Source organism: Erpetoichthys calabaricus, chromosome 3 (assembly GCF_900747795.2).
Source record: "Erpetoichthys calabaricus chromosome 3, fErpCal1.3, whole genome shotgun sequence".
NCBI classification, from domain to species: domain Eukaryota; kingdom Metazoa; phylum Chordata; class Cladistia; order Polypteriformes; family Polypteridae; genus Erpetoichthys; species Erpetoichthys calabaricus.
The window spans coordinates 300,337,081-300,353,457 of NC_041396.2; positions in this window are offsets into that span (position 1 = coordinate 300,337,081).

Consider the following 16,377-nt stretch of genomic DNA (forward strand, 5'->3'; position numbering starts at 1 on the left):
AGGCAGGCAGGCCACTGGTGTGAATGTCTCTGACCAAATAATCAGAAACAGACTTCATGAGGGTGGCCTGAGGGCCTGACATCCTCTAGTGGGTACCATGGAGCTCAATTGGCATTTGCCATAGAATACCAGAATTGGCAGGTCCACCACTGGCACCCTGTGCTTTTCACAGATGAGAGCAGATTCACCCTGAGCACATGTAACAGATGTGAAAGGGTCTGGAGAGGCCGTGGAGAATGTTATGCTGCCTGTGTCATCTTTCAGCATGACCGGTTTGGTGGTCTGGAGAGAGGGAGGCATATCCATGGAGGGACACACAGACCTCTACAGGATAGACAACGGCACCGCAGGACTGCCATTAGGTACCAGGATGAAATCCTTGGACTCACTGTCAGAGCCTATGCTGGTGCAGTGGCTCTTGGGTTCCTCCTGGTGCACCTCCTGGAGCCTCTGCTCCTCCCTGCAAGCTTCGTCTACCTCTTCCCAACTCTGGTTCTCAGATTGAAGTGAGGCTGCTCCTTTTATCCTATCCCAGGAATGCTTCCAGAGGTATGAAGCTGTGTCTCTGAACCACTTCGGGGTGAGGTCAAAGCACCATGTAGTAGGGACTCTCAAATTCCTGCAGCTCATCCTAGTGGTGCACCCCCATTAAACACAAAAGGGATGTCCCCTGAGACTACAATACCCAGCATGCCCTGTGGGTATCTGTGTGGGGATCCCAGCCTGGTTTGGCTGCCATCTACTGTTTTGGGGAAGGATCCAACCTGAGTAAGTTGCCTCCCTGTGTTCCTGTTCAGTCCCGGCCTGGGAGCCTCTCCACACTGACTCATTGTTTAATTTGGCAGGTACTGTATCAGACATCTCTGATCTGCTTCTTGCAACTGAGAGAATGTGGCAGATGTTTGCCTACTGGCTAACCAACCACAAGTATTACCTGGTAGTCAACCATACAAATAATCAGATTGCGAATTCAGACTTATGAATATATATATATATATATATATATATATATATATATATATATATATACAGAGAGAGAGAGAGAGAGAGAGAGAGAGAGAGAGAGAGAGAGAGAGAGAGAGAGAGAGAGAGAGAGAGCGATAGAAACCAAATATGGCTTTGCATCATGACTATCACAGAGGTCATGTTCCAATGGCTAGGACAGTGGTTCTCAAACTTTGGGGTGGGCCCCCCTAGGGGGGCGCAAAGTAACAAAAAGGGGGGCACAAAGATGTGAACACAAGAAAACAACAATCAAAAATATGAAAAATACATCTATTGAAACCAAAACAAATTAACATAAACTACATTCTACTAGAAAAATAAATATAGAGTTGTTAGATAAAAGTTAAGCAGGTATAATAAGTCACTATATGAAAGGCACTATATAACAGATAGATAGATAGATAGATAGATAGATAGATAGATAGATAGATAGATAGATAGATAGATATGAAAGGCACTAGATAACAGATAGATAGATAGATAGATAGATAGATAGATAGATAGATAGATAGATAGATAGATATGAAAGGCACTAGATAACAGATAGATAGATAGATAGATAGATAGATAGATAGATAGATAGATAGATAGATAGATAGATAGATATGAGAGGCACTAGATAGATAGATAGATAGATAGATAGATAGATAGATAGATAGATAGATAGATAGATAGATAGATAGATAGATAGATAGATAGAAAAGGCACTATATAATCGATAGATAGATAGATAGATAGATAGATAGATAGATAGATAGATAGATAGATAGATATGAAAGGCACTATTTAATAGATAGATAGATAGATAGATAGATAGATAGATAGATAGATAGATAGATAGATAGATAGATAGATATGAAAGGCACTATATGATAGATAGATAGATAGATAGATAGATAGATAGATAGATATGAGAGGCATTAGATAACATAGATAGATAGATAGATAGATAGATAGATAGATAGATAGATAGATAGATAGATAGATATGAAAGGCACTATTTAATAGATAGATAGATAGATAGATATGAAAGGCACTATATGATAGATAGATAGATAGATAGATAGATAGATAGATAGATAGATAGATAGATAGATATGAGAGGCACTAGATAACAGATAGATAGATAGATAGATAGATAGATAGATAGATAGATAGATAGATAGATAGATAGATAGATAGATAGATAGAAAAGGCACTATATAATCGATAGATAGATAGATAGATAGATAGATAGATAGATAGATAGATAGATAGATAGATAGATAGATATGAAAGGCACTATTTAATAGATAGATAGATAGATAGATAGATAGATAGATAGATAGATAGATAGATAGATAGATAGATATGAAAGGCACTATATGATAGATAGATAGATAGATAGATAGATAGATAGATAGATAGATAGATAGATATGAAAGGCACTATTTAATAGATAGATAGATAGATAGATAGATAGATAGATAGATAGATAGATAGATAGATAGATAGATAGATTATTACAAATCAAAAACTGAACATTCTCATTTATAAAAGTATTCAGACCCCTTAATTCAGTACTCTGTAGAAGCTTTTTTGGCAGTAATTCTAGCATTGAGTCTTCTTGTGAAGTCTCTACAAGCGTTGCACCCCTGAATTTGGACATGTTTATCCCACTCTTCCTGGCAGACCCTCCCACGCTCTGTTACATTGAATAGGAAGTATCTGCAAACAGTGAACTTAAGGTCCCTCTGCACATTTTCTTTGAAGTTCAGGTCTGGGCTTTGCCTGGAACATTCAGAGACGTCTTGACTGTATGCTTGAGGTCTTTGTTGTGCTGAAAGGTGAACTGTCACTCCAGTTGGCAGTGGTGTGCACTCTGGAGGAGGTTTTCTTCAAGGCCCTCTCTGCATTTGGCTGCATTCATCCTGCCCTCAGTTCTGGCCAGTCTCCAGTAACAACGGGCACTTAATATATTCAGAGATCATCAACCCTGTTTGTGGGGTTTACAGTGGTCTTCTTCCTTGGTGTCTGGAGTGCATGCCCCTTAACATTCATAATTGTCACCTGTCAGGTGATGGCACCCTAGGTGGTCACCTATGTCACCTAATAGATTGACCGGCTTTGCCTTGTTGAAACATTGCTTGCCTAAGCACCATTTCATTCTGGGAAGGTCTTTCTGCATATGAAGCTGGTTCTTTGAACTTTGAAAACGTTCCAAATATGTGGACAAAAAGGAAATATTTAATGTATAGTGGGCTACCTAGCAGAATACTAGCAGATGAAGGAAACCTGAATTTAGTGCGGGTTGTTGAATGCAGTAGAAATCCTTTTAAAAAAATTATGAAGACCTGGAAAATGGCAAATATCATCCTGTTATATAAAAAGGAGGACTGGGCAGATCCAAGCAACTATAGGCCAGTAAGTTTAACAGGCATCACAGGAAAATTAATGGAAGGAAAAGACTGAGCAAGACATGGCAAGGACAGGAGTCATTAGGAACAGTCAGTGTGGGGTCAGAAAAGGGAGGTCATGTTTTACTAACATACTGGAATTCAATGAGAGGGCAACAAAAGCATACAATCAAAGTGGAGCAGATGATGTTATTGATCTTCACTTTCAGAAAGCATTTGATAAGGTGCCACAAGAGAGGTGGGCATCAAATTAAAAGAAGTGGCAGTCCAGGGTGTGGGGTGTAGATGGGTGCAGAATTGGCTCAGACACAGGAAGCAGAGGGTGATGGTGTGAGGAACCTCATCAAGAATTGTCCGATGTTAAGAGTGGTGACCAGCAGAGGTAGTGCTGGGGCCGCTGCTATTGTTAATATATGCAAATGATTTGGATAGGAATATAAATAACAAGCTGGTTAAGTCTGCAGATGATACCAAGATAGGTGGAATATCAACGATCTGTTGAATCATCACATAGGGACTTGGACAACAGACAGGCTTGGGCAGATTTGTGGATGATGAAATTCAATGTCAGTAAATGTAAAGAATTACACGTATGAAGTAAAAATGTGAGGTGTGAATACACAATGGACAGTCGGAAAATCGAGAGAGTCCACCTTATGAGAAGGATTTAGGAGTCATACTGGACTCTAAGCTATCGACTTCCCGACAGTGTTCAGAAGCCATGAAGAAGGCTAACAGAATGTCAGGTTATATAGCGCCTTGATGTGTGGAGTACAAGTCCCAGGAGGTTCTGCTCAAGTTTTATAACACACTGGTGAGGCCTCATCTGGAGTCCTGTGGTCAGTTTATGACTCCATAAAGACACAGCAGCACAAGAGAGAGTCCAGAGAAGAGCGATGAGGCTGACTGAGGGGTACAGGGGGTGAGTTCTGAGGAAAGATTAAAAGAGCTGAGCCTTTACAGAGATGAAGAGGAGACCTGACTGAAATGTTTAAAATGAAGAGAATTAGTCCAGTGGATGGAGATGGTGACTTTAAAATGAGTTCATCAAGACCATGGCGACACACTTGGAAACTTGTGAAGGGGAAACAAACATTAGGTGCACCTTGTCTCTAACAGCTGGTATTGCCACCTCAGGTTGGCATTTCTTTTAACCGTTCAGCAGTCTCGGATGTCGGCTGGCAGAAAGTTTTTCCCCCCTGAGTCCTCCATGAAGCTGTGTGATGACTGAGGGGGTGTCTTTCATGCACAGCCCATTTCAACCCTAACCACAGTATCTCAGATTAGGGCTTTGACTTGGCTATTCTAGCACCTTCCATTTCTTTCTTATCAGCCATTCATTTGTGGAGTTATTGGTATGTTCAGGGTCATCATCATCATGTTGCAAGGTCCACTTTGTGTTGAGCTTCAATCTTCTGACAGATGGTTTCAAATTATCCTCAAGCACCCTCCAGTACCATGAAAGATGAAGGTGGGCTTCCCAGGTCCTGATGCAGCAAAGCCTCTCCAAAACAGAACATTTCAACCACTGGTGTCATGTTCTTCTAGTTACTTACTGTCTATGGTTGTCACCAAAAATATCTTCTGGTAATTTAAGCAAATTTTAGAACATCAGAGGAACCTAGATGAGAACATGCCATTCAGCTCCAACAGAGCCCTGTCCACTTAATTCTCCTAAAGTAACATCAAGTTGAGTTTTGAAGGTCCCCCAGAGTCTAGAATTTCTGGAACAATCTGTTCTGGACAGACAAGGCATGAATAAAGTCAGAAAAAGTCCAGAGAGGAGCAACTCGGCTGATTGAGGGCTACAGTGGATGAGTTATGGGGAAAGATTAAAAGAGCTGAGCCTTTAAAGGAGATGAAGAAGAGACCTGACTGAAGTGTTTAAAATGATGAAGGGAATTAGTGCAGTGGATCAGACGGTGACTTTAAAATGAGTTCTTCAAGAACATGGGGGCACAGCTGGAAACTTGTGAAGGGGAAATTTACAAAAACATTAGGAAGTTTATCTTCACACAGAGAATGATAGACACTTGGAATAAGAGACCAAGTAGTGTGGTGGACAGGAGGACTGCAGGGACCTTCAAAACTTGACTTAATGTTATTTTAAAAGAAGTGGAGTGGACACTCTCTGCAGAGGGAGTGTCGACCTCATCGAGAGGTTTGCTTACCTTGGCAGGGATATTCATGACTCTGGTGATTCTTCCTGTGAAGTCAGAAAATGGATTGGGAGAGCATGCGGGGTCATGAGGTCACTTTAAAGGGGTGTGTGGCCTGGCCTGATATCTCTGAAAAAGGACAAAGGTCCAAGTCTTTAGAGTCCTGGTGCTTCCTGTTTGTAAGACATGGATGCCCTCCAGTGACCTGAGATGAAGACTGGACTCCTTCACGTGTGTCTCTTCGGAGAAGCCTTGTGTACTGCTGGTTTGACTTTATGTTGCTCATGGAGACCCTGCATTGTGATGGAGTGTCAGTTACGGCACAACGGCCATGTGGCGCGATTACCTGAGAGTGAGGTAATTTGAGGACTCAAGTGGCATCCAAGGGGATGCCCACATAACACCATATAGAGGGTCATTTCCGGAGGGCAGGACTTGACTGCTTCTTTGCCCTGGGAGATTGCCGACCAGGATCCCGAACTGTTTTGTTGTGTGGTGGGTGCGGCAATGCATTGTATCAGTGCCTGCTCCTCTACCTAACCTGACCTGAACAGGACTGGACAGGACTGGAGAGCTTTGGTGGGCTGAAAGGCCAGTTTCTCACCTAAATTGACCTATCATCTATGGGAGAGGAGCAAAAGGTTTAGATTCATCAAAAATTCCGATCTCCGGTTTTTGATGGATCTCGACATTATAGGGTCCCCTGATACCGAAAAAATTGATATCTCGATGATGGGTGTGTGTGTCGGTGTGTCAGTTTCTTGAGCTAAAAAGATTGGACGGGAAAAATTCAAAACTTAAGCCTGTTATGAGATGCAATCATATAAGAGAAAGAGGAACTCTATACTAGTGGTCTCAAACTCCAGTCCTGGTGGGCTGCAGTGGATGCAGGTTTTCATTCTAACCCTTTACTTAATAAGTGACTTGTTTTTGCTCCTAATTAACTTCTTTTGAATTTATTTTAATTGACTTGCTCTTGAAGACTCGGCCCCCTTAATTGTTTCTTTTTCCTTAATTAGCAGCCATCCATCCATTCATTATCTAACCCACTATATCCTAGCAACAGGGTCACGGGGGTCTGCTGGAGCCAATCCCAGCACTTTGAGTACTGAGAAAAGCGCTATATAAATGTAATGAATTATTATTATTAACACAGGGTGCAAGGAAGGAAAAAAATTCCGGGCAGGGTGCCCACCCATCACAGGGCACACATACACACACACACACCAAGCACACACTAGGGACAATTTAGAATCACCAATGCACCTAACCTGCATGTCTTTGGACTGTGGCAGGAAACCCACGCAGACATGGGGAGAACATGCCAACTCCACGCAGGGAGGACCTGGGAAGCAAACCCGGGTCTCCTAACTGCGAGGCATCAGTGCTACCCACCGTGCCACCCTTAATTAGCAGCCAAACAATAATGAGATACAAAAGGAGCCAAAACAGGACCAGCAAACTGTGTGTCCATCATACAATATCTGAAAATTAAGAAAGATGAAGGTCTCAGGAGTGCTGACATGCTCAGGTCCCCAGTGCTCTTAGAAAAGAGAAAATCAACAATTACAGAAATGTCTGCCATTGCAGAACGAGAGCAGCAACAAGCCATGGAATTAAAGAATGAGTTTAACTAACAATGAGACTCTGTGCCTGATTAAGCAGCTGGTTGGAGTGAAATTGGTTGGAGTTTGAGACCCTGACTTAATTGGTCTTCTGTTGGCTCTCTGACTTCTCATTTCATTTCTGTTTGAAGACATTCAGGAAAACAAATCCTAAAACACAAGTCAATTAAAATGGAATGTTAAAGGAGTTAATTAGCAGCAAAAAATGGTTACCAATTAAGAAAAGGGTTAGAATGAAAACCTGCAGCCACTGCGCCCTCCAGGACTGGAGTTGGGGACCCTGCCTTAATTGTTTCTTTTTCTTAATTAGCTGCCAAACAATAATGAGATATAAAATGAGACAAAACAGGACCAGCAAACTGTGACCATCATACAATATCTGAAAATAAAAAGGGTGAAGGTCTCAGGAGTGTTGATCTGCTCAGGTCCACAGAGCTTTTAGAAAAGAGAAAATCAGCAATTAGAGAAATGTCTGTCATTACACAACGAGAGCCATGGAATTAAAGAATGAATTTAACTAACGACGAGTCTTGGTGCCTGATTAAGCAGCTGGTTGGAGTGAAATTGGTTGGAGTTTGAGGCCCTGACTTTGTTGGTCTTCTGTTGTTCTCACTCACTTCATATTTCATTTCTGTTTGGGTGCCATTTAAGGAAAGAAATGAAGCAATTCAGAGGAACGAGGAAGAGATTCAGGGGAGCAAACCTTAAAAAACAAGTCAATTAAAATTAATTCAAAAGAAGTTAATCAGCAGCAAAAACAGGCCACCAATTAAGGAAAGGGTTAGAATGAAAACCTGCAGCCACGGTGGTCCTCCAGGATTAGAGTTTGAAAACCCCTGCTCCAGAGGAACCCTCAAATACCAATATTCTGCAGTGAATTATGAATTCTTCTAGTCTATTGCGATCGTAATGATCAATTTTATGATCAGAAAGATCAGCTTCAGAGTGGTAAATAATTACTGAAATATTATAGTTTGGGTAACTTGGATCCTATAGGGTGCAAAGCCCACTGAGGCTCACGTTCGAATTTTCCTTCATGTGGATGGGAAGTCTTTTGGGAAGCAAACATGGTTCCTCTTTGACACCGCTCTGAAGATCCACATTCCGCCTTTATTTTTAAGAGTTTAGGACACATTCAGTCATGCGCACTTGACAATGACCTTTTCTGGTAATGACTTCTTTTATTCACTTCATTTGAATTTATTCCTGTGTTGTTCAGCACTATTTTAGTGAGCATCTTTCATCATTTCCACTCTTCCACAATGGCAGGTGAAGGGATCTATTGAGGTCACCCGTGCCCTTCAGCAGCGGGACTGCACCTTAACCCTATACTGTAGTCATATGGCGGTGTGTCTTTCTGTGTAAAACCAATAACGAAACAAACATTTATGCTGAAGGTAGTTTCCGCTTTTTATTTTATTCTTTTATTCCGACTAAGTTAATGGAGAAGTCTAGGCAAAAAAAAAAAAGAAATCGCTACTTCATGACCTTATTTAAAATTGAGAATAGCGGGAAGAAGAAAAAGATTCTGGCTACGTTAGCATATACGTGACGCGCTTCTGGTGGCGTCTCCATTGGTGCGCTGTGACATCTGCGACGGACCGCTGGTGTCAGTGCTGTGGTGTCACGCGCGCTTTGTGCCTTTTATTTTGTGGTGTGCATCGCTGATGAAGGGTTTGAGAGGATGAAAGAGCGCTGACCTGCTGTTAATCGCAATGCTTTGTTTATTTGCCCGCATTTATTGCATTAAAGGATTGTGTGACGTAAAGCATGCTATTAGTGGGTTTTGCCCGTTCCCTGAGTTCAGGGAGCAGCAGATTAAATATACGACTAAACTAGTTTACCTACGTTGTTTTTATTTATGTTTTATGAGTTCGAGTTAATTATACGGCGCCTCGTCCCCAGACACCGAATGCGGCACGTTTTAGAGGGGCTGCTGCCTACAGCTAAAATGCCGAACGCTCTTGGCTTTTAATATAGAGCGCAATAAAATCTAATTTAGCAGTTGGCAAATAGGGCAATTTCAGGGTGCTTAAGTTTTATGTTGCTGTCAGACATAAACAACTAAGTCAGATGTTGAAATGGCCGGGTACTATTATTTTTGTCGTTTAATTTGGTATAAATTGGTTACATTTCTGTTTTAATGAGTAACTTTATGGCGCATCGTTTTATGAACCCTCCCCTTTCAATGATTTCAGCTAAGGCGGCGATTTGATGGAAAAGAACGTTAAGTGACGCGTAATAACTTGAGGTTGCTTCCTTGCCCTTCTGATTTTCTCTTCGTAATTAAAAAAGATGAAGAGATTATGCCCGGGCTTCTTCTCGAAGTAATGTATTCTGGTTTACCGTGTCTTGTAACCAGGGACACACCTGGCACTTCGCCCCACATTGGCGTTCGCACTTCCAAGGGGGACATCAAATCCAACGCGCTCCTCGTGACAAGTACATGTTGTTCATATCGTCGCGGTTATGCACCTCATAGGGGTCCCCATCAGCCCCCGTTAAACAAGAAACCCCGTTAGTTCTTTTATACGACTGCTTGTTACGATGCTCTTTGTGGAAATGAGACTGGCTTGGGCAGTGAGGCGAAATGGCTAACGTGTTCTGAATAGATAGATAGATAGATAGATAGATAGATAGATAGATAGATAGATAGATAGATAGATAGATAGATAGATAGATAGATAGATAGATAGATAGATAGATAGATAGATAGATAGAGTGAAAGGCACTATATAATAGATAGATAGATAGATAGATAGATAGATAGATAGATAGATAGATAGAGTGAAAGGCACTATATAATAGATAGATAGATAGATAGATAGATAGATAGATAGATAGATAGATAGATAGATAGATAGATAGATAGATAGATAGATAGATAGATAGATAGATAGATAGATAGATAGATAGATAGATAGATAGATAGATACTTTATTAATCCCAGGGGGAAATTCACAGTATCACGGGATTGTTGCTTCACACTCTTACATTAAAAGCAGGGGTGCCAGTGCAGGTCTTCAGAGAAAGGGAGACATTTTTTGATTCCCTAAAGAACAATCCACATGAATGTTCCAGAGAGATCCTTTATTTATCTCCCCGGAACTAACGGATATGTTAAATTAGAAGCCCGAGGTTCGTGTCCCATGGTGCTGCCTGCATGGAGTTTGCATGATCTGCCCGGCTTCATCTGGGTGTCTTCCAGGTTTCCTCCAACATTCCAAAAAAGTGCTTGAATTGGATTGGTACTCACAAACCATCACCTCGTTAGGGTACCAGCAACTATTATTAGTGTGAGAACTGGTACACAGTACTAGTGGCCAATGGTGGATTTAGATAGGAGGGACATGGGCAGCCACCCAGGGCAGCATCTTGACGGTGACGGCACATGGTGCCCTCACCAAAAAAATTCATAATGGTGAGCCGCTCTGTCCGTTTGGGCTGCCGTTTATGGAAAGCTAAGGGGTGCAAACTTCAAACATCAAGGGGGACCCTGACCCTTAACTGACTTAGAAAATTTTTGGAACTTAGAAAATGAACGTCCTACGTCTGGAGGTCCTGAGCGGCTGAGGCCGGGCCTGCCATGCCCAGAGGAGAACCGTGGAGCCTGGGTGAATTCCGCCTGGTGCCGGCACCCCTCCTGAAGTCTCGTTTTGGGTCTGGCTTTAGAACATTTTTTGGACTTCGAAAATTATTTGAATGTGCTATGGCCAGATGTGCTGATGGGCCAAGGCCAGGCCTGGCTTGTCCAGGGGAGAACCCTGGAACCTGGGCAAAATCCATCTCGTGCTGGTACCCCTCCCGAGGCCTTGTTTTGGGTCTGGACTTAGAAAATGTTTTCATGTCCCCAGAAACGCTGACCCTCTGTTGGAAGAGCGCCCCCAGCAAAGGTGTGTAGGGAGTCGCATGGTCCCAGCATGGCCGGGGTCTGGTGCCCTTCCTGACCAACCCGCGGCATAAACTTCTCCCTTCAGGTGGAGGGGCAAAACCGACCCTGACCCTAAGCTTAACCCCCTAGTAATGCTGTAAAACAATGTACAGTAATACTGTTTGAGCACCATCACCCAAGGGGTGGCAATATATAAAATGTAAGGGGAACCTACTCTGGAAAGTCTGCTGTATGTACCTGTATATGTAACGGAAGAGGGTGGACCCCCACCCCCCCAATTCACTACCCATTTTGGGGGCAGCATCCCCCCTTTCTGCCTTGGTTTTATGGGGGTCCCTTTCTTCCCACCCCACTCCCCCCATAAACACACACAACAACTCTTTCACAGTTCCAACAATAATTTACTTTCAGTTCAAGTGCTGGTCCAACCAGAAGCAGGTGATGTGAAAAGCCATTGCTACACTGGCCTCTGATGAGTGTGTGTGCGTGTCTCTGTGTGTGTGTGCATGTCTATGTCAGTGTGGGTGTGTGCGTGTCTGTGTGTGTATGCGTGGGTGTGTGTGTGCGTGTCTGTGTGGGTGTGCGTGTGTGTGTGCGTGTGTGTGTGCGTGTCTATGTGGGTGTGTGTCTGTGTGTGTGTGCGTGTCTATGTGTGTGTGTGCGTGTGCGTACATGTCTGTGTGTGTGTGTGCGTGTCTGTGTGGGTGTGGGTGTGTGTTTGTGCGTGACTGTGTGTGTGCATGTGTGCTTGTCTGTGTGGGAGTGCGTGTGTGGGTGTGTGTATGTCTGTGTGTGTTTGTGCGTGACTGTGTGTGTGTGTGTGTCTATGTGTGTGTGTGCGTGTGCATGTCTATGTGGGTGTGTGTGCGTGTGTGTGTCTGTCTGTGTGTGTGTGCATGCGTGTCTGGGTGTCTGTGTGGGTGTGTGTCTGTGTGTGTGTGTGTGTGTGTGCATGTCTCTGTGTGTGTGTGCATGTCTATGTGGGTGTGGGTGTGTGTGCGTGTCTGTGTGCATGTGTGTCTGTGTGTGTGTGCATGCATGTGTGTGTGTGCGTGTGTGTGTGTCTGTGTGTGTGTGTGTGTGTGTGTGTGCATGCGTGTCTGGGTGTCTGTGTGTGTGTGTGCGTGTCTGTGTGGGTGTGGGTGTGTGTTTGTGCGTGACTGTGTGTGTGCATGTGTGCTTGTCTGTGTGTGTGTGTCTGTGTGTGTTTGTGCGTGACTGTGTGTGTGTGTGTGCGTGTCTATGTGTGTGTGTGCGTACATGTCTGTGTGTGTGTGTGCATGTCTATGTGGGTGTGTGTGTGTGCGTGTGTGCGTGTCTATGTGTGTGTGTGCATGTCTATGTGGGTGTGGGTGTGTGTGCATGTCTATGTGGGTGTGTGTGTGTGCGTGTGTGCGTGTGTGTCTGTCTGTGTGTGTTCACCCCATCACATGTGTTCACACTGTCCAGGTGTTGCTCCTGCCTTGTGCCCAATGATTGCTGAGATGGACTCCAGCTGCCTTGTCCTGGATATGTGTGTTAAGAGGTTGGATGGATGGGCCAATATCGTCCTGATTGTATCCATGCAATAAGAGGTGCAGGTCAAGTTCAAGTTTTCTTGATCTGCTAAAATCCTCCTTGGTAGCCTAACTGTATGATAAAATGGAAAAAAAAAAACAACTGCCTTGTTCACTTTTTGAAAGCCTCAAGAAACAAGTTCATATGCAAAGCAAACGTAGTAAAGTTACGAAATCTGCTAAATGACATAAAAATTGGAGAGATGGCAAACACCGAGGAGGCAACAAAAAGAATCTGGAAAGATCCGGACAAGCTTCAGAACTGAGCGAAAACCTGGACAATGGAGTTAAATCTATAAATGCAAGATGGCAGACACTGAGCTACAAGGTGAGACCTTGGAAAAGGGCAGAGGGGTTTATGTTGGCACATTTTCATCATTTAAGATGATTAGAAAGGCAAATTATTGGTATAAATAAATAGGGCGTATGTCTGCAGTCATACCGTATGCCCTCCAGAAGTGGTCAACCACCTGAAGCTAAGCTTGTTCGGGCCTGGCCAACACTAAGAAAAACCTGGGGCTGTTGCTGGAAGAGGTGTTGGTGAGGCCAGCAGGGGGTGCTTACCCTGTGGATCCCAATGCCCCAGTGCAGTGACAGGGACGCTGGGCTGTAAAAATGTCACCGTACTTCAGATGAGACGTAAAACTGAGATCCTGACTTTCTCTGCTCATTAAAGATCTCTGGGCATCCTTTGTGAAGAGGGTGTATCCTGACATCAGGGGCTAATTTGCCCACCATAGCCTAGTCATCCTGGCCCCCTAATCATTCCCTGTCTCTAATTGGCTACCCCTCTTTCACCCTTTCACCATCTAACAGCTAATGTGTGGTACTGGTGTAGGTGGGTGCTGCCCATTAGTGGTGGTCAGAGTGGCCCCCCATTCACTGAAGTGATTTAAGTAGTGAGAAATGCGCTATATAAATGTAAAGACTTATTATTATAATATTGTCAAAACTGTTCAATTTCTTATGCCCAGACTATATAATGAGACCACATGTGGGGAGTGCTGTGTACAGTTCTGGTCACCACAGGACAAGAAAGACATAGCAGCACTTGAAGCTGTGCAGAGGAGAGCAGCCAGATGCATCATGGGACTTAAGGACACATCCTACTGTGAGAGACTACCAGAATTAAACCCGTTTAGTCTGAGCGGAGGAGACGGCGTGGGGATCTTAATCCAGGTCTTCAAAATTTTCAAAGGCATTGATAAAATGTGGAATCACATGCTCAAGGACACCAGTGGGAGAGCATTTAGGACGGAAGACAGGAAACAGTTTCTTGCACAATGGAACTCGGGAACAAACTCCTGAGAAATGGAGCTGAAGCAGAAACCTTGACCACCATTAAGAAGGACCTGGATGAGAGTTTGGGACCACTTAGCTATTGACTAAACACAGCGGGCTCGATGGACAGAATGGCCTCCTCTCTCGTTCGTTATAGAAAGCATCCCTGGAATGAAATGGTTCTTCATCACACGATGCTTCTACAAGGAACCACTCGACTCAGTAAAGAGCCATTTTAGAATTGTTAATTATAAGAGTGCACTTGTTGTCTCAGACATCTATCTATCTATCTATCTATCTATCTATCTATCTATCTATCTATCTATCTATCTATCTATCTATCTATCTATCTATCTATCTATCTATAGATAAAAAAATGTGCACCTTTCATATCTATCTATCTATTATATAGCACCTTTCATATCTATCTATCTATCTATCTATCTATCTATCTATCTATCTATCTATCTATCTATCTATCTATCTATCTATCTATCTATCTATTATATAGCACCTTTCATATCTATCTATCTATCTATCTATCTATCTATCTATCTATCTATCTATCTATCTATCTATCTATCTATCTATTATATAGTACCTTTCATATCTATCTATCTATCTATCTATCTATCTATCTATCTATCTATCTATCTATCTATCTATCTATCTATCTATCTATCTATCTATCTATCTATTATATAGCACCTTTCATATCTATCTATCTATCTATCTATCTATCTATCTATCTATCTATCTATCTATCTATCTATCTATCTATCTATCTATCTATCTATTATATAGCACCTTTCATATCTATCTATCTATCTATCTATCTATCTATCTATCTATCTATCTATCTATCTATCTATCTATCTATCTATCTATCTATCTATCTATTATATAGCACCTTTCATATCTATCTATCTATCTATCTATCTATCTATCTATCTATCTATCTATCTATCTATCTATCTATCTATCTATCTATCTATCTATCAATTATATAGCACCTTTCATATCTATCTATCTGTGTGCCTTTTCATTTCAGGTGTCAGTAATCAGGTATTCTGCCAATGCTAAGACTGGACAGTTTAATCCTAACCAGTCAGTCTTCAGGTGGTGCCATTCCACTGAGCCTACCAACATGTCATCTGTCATCATCCATCTAGACTTCACCTCTACTTTTAGATCCTCCCTGCCAACCTTTCTGAGCTTAGTGTCACTTTGACTGCTCTCAGGTTGTTTGAGTATTACATCTTGAGAAGGTCATACCTTGTGTCGTGGAGTGAAGAGATGTGAAGGGTGCACCTAGGTGTGTATGGGGATGTCCCAAGGATTAGTGATGGGCCCCATTCTCTTCTCTTCTCTTCTCTTCTCTTCTCTTCTCTTCTCTTCTCTTCTCTTCTCTTCTCTTCTCTTCTCTTCTCTTCTCTTCTCTTCTTTTCTCTTCTCTTCTCTTCACCTCCTCACTTGGTCCCATTATCCAGGCCTTTAGTTTCTCATAACAGTGCCTTTTCAATGCTACACGATTGTACCACAGTGCACCCCATATTATAAGTTATCATCTCTGCATGTCTCACTGATGTTGCAACCTGGGTAAAGGAGCCCCATCTCCAGCTCTACCTGGCAATAACTGATTCAATTCAGCACCCTAGCTCTTTTCAGCTGAGCTCATTATTGCTAATACCCATCAAGTCTGTACACAACCTTGGAGTGGTGATCAATGACTAGATGTTCTTCAAGGACCATGTTACAATGATCTCTCAGTCCTGCAGATTAACTCTACACGACATCCGCAAGATCAGACCATATCTGACAGAACATGCAGCACAACTCCTTGTCCAGGATTTGGTCTTGTTGCATGTCGACTACTACTGGAAGGAGAACTGGTATGTGTCACCAGGCCACTGCAGATAGACTTGAAGTGCAGTGGCACACCTGGTGTTCAACCAGCCAAGGAGGGCACATGTCTTTTCAGATCACTACATTGGTTCCTGTAGTTGCACACATTGTTATACATATATAAATGTAGTGCCAGTGAGGAACGACAGGCATCCTGGCTGGAATAAAGGAAAAATTCATGCCCAGTCAGGATGTCATAATGGAAGGAGCAGGTGAACAGGCTCACCGGTAGCAGTTCAGTCCTCCACATGACAGGAGGCAGTGTCCCTTGGAGCTAAACCCGATCAGGACACCCACAGTGTGGCATGGGAATTGGAGTCTGAAAACACAGCTCTGTTGGGGTCTTTGGGGACCACCAGAGGTTACTGCCGAGGGGAGGACTGCTCTCCTTTCTGCCCAACCTGGAAATACCCTGGATGACCTGAACAAGACACTGGAAGCAGTTCCCGGGCCTAGTTTAAAAGGAAGCCTGCTGCTTCACTTAAAGGGAGTCAAAGTCGGGAGGCAGTGAGCAACGGTCTTTTGGATGAAGAAGGAGGAATCGTGATTGGTTTGTTT